The 4,077-nt window shown below is 36.7% G+C and overlaps 1 long non-coding RNA gene across 1 annotated transcript; it reads left to right on the forward strand.

The window, feature by feature from the left end:
• The first annotated feature begins 6 nt into the window (after window positions 1–6).
• On the forward strand, window positions 7–4,077 carry LOC109366161. The gene is made up of 2 exons (XR_002112287.1): window positions 7–131; window positions 925–4,077. It is a non-coding gene; the product is annotated as an uncharacterized LOC109366161 (long non-coding RNA).

Genomic DNA, 4,077 nt, shown 5'->3' on the forward strand with positions numbered 1-4,077 from the left:
CTATAAAAATAACACAAATTTATTTGGCTGGTCTTTTTCTTCCCAGCCCAAGAAAATCATTTTTAAGCTCTTCTGCAAATGACTAGCTGCTCAAATAATGTCTTCCATTTTTAATAGTGCCTTTTTAAAAGGTAGGTGATGCATGCTCCACTGAGCCAACTCCTACCTGCACTTTGGCTTTGAAGCCTCCTTGCTTGTTCTCCTGTCTAGTCAAATCTTCTCTGAGACCTAAATTGGAAGTTGGGCAGCTACTGTGTTCTTTCTTTCATACCTGAACAAGTCAAATTTTCCACCTGGCATGAGGTACAGCATAAAATCAGTATTTCTTGTGTATCTTAAAGAAAGAAAAATGTTATGTTGAAGTAAAAGGTGTTTAAGTAGATCTGGCATGTGAGATTGCTTTTCTCCATGTTGCCATTTTTACAACTCAATCAGTTGTCAGTTTTAATTTTGCCTGTGAAGAGTCATCACTTAGGACCTGAAGTGACCTTTGATTATTATACAATACACTGCAGTATGCAAGACACACTGATACTTGCAAAAAATAAAAATAAAAAAAAATTAAGCCTTGTAGCAAATTCTATTTTATTTCATAAAGAAAAATAGTACAGCAAATGCTGAGGAATGGGCTGTATTTGATTGTGCCTGTCTTCTGCATGTAGTAAACTTGTAGTCATGCTTGATACAGCTTTTATTAGCTCTTATTAGATTTCGATTTTGTTCATTCAAAGCTAAAACAGCATAGGTATGTATAAAAAAAATGCTTTCCCAATGAAAATATTTCTCCTATTTTTTTTCCAGTTTTTTTTGTTACAAAAATCCTTTTTTTGACCATAATTAGAGTGAAATCCTGTTTATACTCTGCTCATGGAAAATATTTTCTTAAATAATGTGAAGCTCATTTTCTTTTCCCCCTCCCTCTAGATATGACCCAGACATTTTGTTAGGCTATGAAGTCCAGATGCATTCCTGGGGTTATCTCTTACAGAGGGCTGCTGCATTAAATGTTGATTTATGCCAGATGATTTCTCGTGTGCCAGGTAAGTTACTATATAGGGCTTCAGTTGAGTTACACCAGAAAAAAAAAGTTGAAATCTATAAATAAAGAATGCAGAGTAATTTTTCAAAAAGGCCTCTTTTATGTTGTTGCTGTTGTGGTATAGGTATAATTACAAAAAAATAAATACCAACAAGATAGCAGTTTTCAATATCTGCTGAATCTTGAAATGTCTTGTGTATTCCACTTCTGGGTATGTTCCATATGCATGACTCTGAACTCTTTTTGAATAGTTGTGTGTTTTCTTGCTGGGATCTCATTTTGCATATTCTACCGCATCCCGAAGTAGAAAGCCTGAAGTACAAAGGTGATGAAACTTTTCAGCTCGTCACTGAAAACCAGTCTCTTTTTTTTCTGTTTATTGTATACTTTTTGGTGTTAGTTCTAATTGTAATTCCATAACACAAACAAATTACAGAAAGTTTTGGATTCCTAGCGGTGTTCCTGCTACTGCTCTTCTCTATGGCTTCAGTCATACCTATATTCCTGCTAGCTGCCATAACTATTACATGCAGCTTGAGTACAATGACATGAAAGATGCTCCTGGTTTGTAATAAAACCCTTGCTTTTAATGGCCATTCATGTACTATGAGAAAACATTACTGTCCTACCTGCTGATGTCTTCTTCCAGCATTCAGAAAAAGATCAGTTTGCATTGTTTTCTTTCTTGAGAACCTGAGTAAAGTTATCTAGGAGAATGTTATCTTTTTGTCTACACTTAGCCAAGTAATGTGAACTGTCATTCTGAAGATTACAATTAGTGAATAGCTGAAAAAATAAATTGACCTGAGAAGAGTCAGTAGCTTTATGAAGTGAAAATTTTCTAAAAAAAATTGTTGTAGCATTTTGTGGTTGTCAAAAAAGATGTGGATTTTGATAATCAAAAACAACGGCAAAAGTTGCTTTTGACGGGGTTCTTGTTGAAGATCTGTACTAAATAGCCATGAAATAAGAAGTGCTTGCCTCTGATTGTCTCATTAAAAACTTTCACTCACTTCTTTCTTGAAGTTTGAGCATTTATGTGCTCCTTTTATACTTTAAAAATCTTTATATACTCTTGATAACTGTGACTTGTTTAGAAAATGTCTGAGTTATAGAGACCACTCAAGGACAAGAAAATATAGGAATAAATTTACATCTCCAGTTGAAAGTTGTTTGCAGCTGGACTTTTAAGTGCTTAGTTTATGCGTAAATTGGTCATCCAAGGTCATGAATTTCCCACTTCAGCATAAAGATCTCAAATTTGTTCTGCGGGAATAACAGCTAATTGCACAAACCTTGTTATTGAATTTCTTTGATGGCTCCAGTTGAGGTGATGCAGTGGTTGCAATAATAGTACTTTTGGATATAGCTTTAAGATGTTTTGAAGGATGTTCAGAAAACCTTTTGGCCCCTTACGCTTCAAGATTAGCAGTATCTTTTGTAAGATTAATGATAAGTGTTGCACTCAAAGGTTTTTTAAATTTCCAAAGATCACAAGGGCTTCCTGCACTACTGTAGAAATGGTGACTTATCTGTCTCTTCAGATCAGGGCAGTTTGGTAACTTCAATTCAGTAACTAATATATCTCCTGTTCTCAGACAGGATCACAGCTCTTGTCTTGCAGGACAACTGTGCCTGCACTTCAGTTGTTGCAGAATCAACAGTTACATCAGCAAAGCTCTCTTTAGTACATAGCTTCATAGCAAGCTGTTGTTGAAATTACTAAAAGTGGAATACACATGAAAAGTTCCTCAAAGAAGAAAGGTTACCTCCCTGGGAACTGTCTGGTTCTTGGTGATATCTCTGTGTATTTCAGAATCAAGCTTCCTTCCCTGGAGCTGTAGAGTCCTACATAACTTGAGTTCAGTTACAGTGAAGGAATAAGTCTTAATTGTTGTAGTTGTAGGTCTTAATATCTTTGGACATAGTTGTAGGTCTTAATATCTTTGGACATTAAGAGAACTTCTGAAGCTAGGTTCTTTGAACCTGCATGACATAAGCATGATCTTCAGAGCACTCATATTCATAGTATTCAAGTTCTTGTGCCAGGTGTTAAATTTGTACCCCAGAAGTGGAATACATAACACTTAACACTAGTTCTTATAAATACTTTATTTTAAGGTAAGTGATGTAAGTAATTTATTTTTTTTCATTGAACTACAGGAGAAAGATAAGGAAATTTTCACGCTGAGCTCCTCCTAAAATGTCATGCCATAAGTGTGGGCTTGCATGCATGACAATAAATGTACAAGAGTTATGTTCTCTGTTGTGGCCTCCTTGTCCATGGTTTTTACCCCTTCTGTGTTCCTGTTGCTTTTCCACCCCCTATGCTTCATATTTCCATCCCTTCTTCACATACTTTCAGAACAGGAAGTGCTCCATCAAGCAGCATGCTGCTCTTTTTTCCTTTTGAAATACAGATGGAAGGTATTTATCCTTCCCTTTCCTGTGATTTCAACTTAAAGAAAACTGGACTTTTCTCTGGTTTGGCTTTATTGGCTGAGTCTGGTGCTGCCTCTGCCATTTAGAAGTGAACTATGCATAAGTCATTAGAACACACAAGATAAGTGAGTACTGTGCCTGAGCTGAGTGGCATTTTTTTTTCTGTGTGCACTGTGGACTCCTGTTTCCTTCTTTGCATCACAACTCAACAGCAGGGAATAGGGAACAGGATGAGGGGAGACTTCTTTTTATTTCATCTCACACACTTGAAAGGTAGGAAAAATGTCCAGTTCTCCTTCCAAAGAGGTTCAGATAGTTCTGGTGGTGTATTCCCCATGCCAGTTGTAGAGCATTGCAGGTTTTTGTAATTCTGTAATGCACCTTGTATGCAAATTCTCTTGCTTGATGGGGGAGCGGGTCTCTTGTGACCACAGTATCCTCAGTCACCTGTGTTTACTAGCAAGACATGAAGGGAACTTGAGATGCATAGTGAATCTCCTAAGGAAGTCAGAAGAGGAGAACCAGAGTAACGCTGGAGAAAGTAGGCAGTCTTGGAAAAAACGCTGAGGTAATTTCTGCCTCCAATTTAAAATGTA

Source organism: Meleagris gallopavo, chromosome 2, assembly GCF_000146605.3.
Source record: "Meleagris gallopavo isolate NT-WF06-2002-E0010 breed Aviagen turkey brand Nicholas breeding stock chromosome 2, Turkey_5.1, whole genome shotgun sequence".
Classification (NCBI taxonomy): Eukaryota; Metazoa; Chordata; class Aves; order Galliformes; family Phasianidae; genus Meleagris; species Meleagris gallopavo.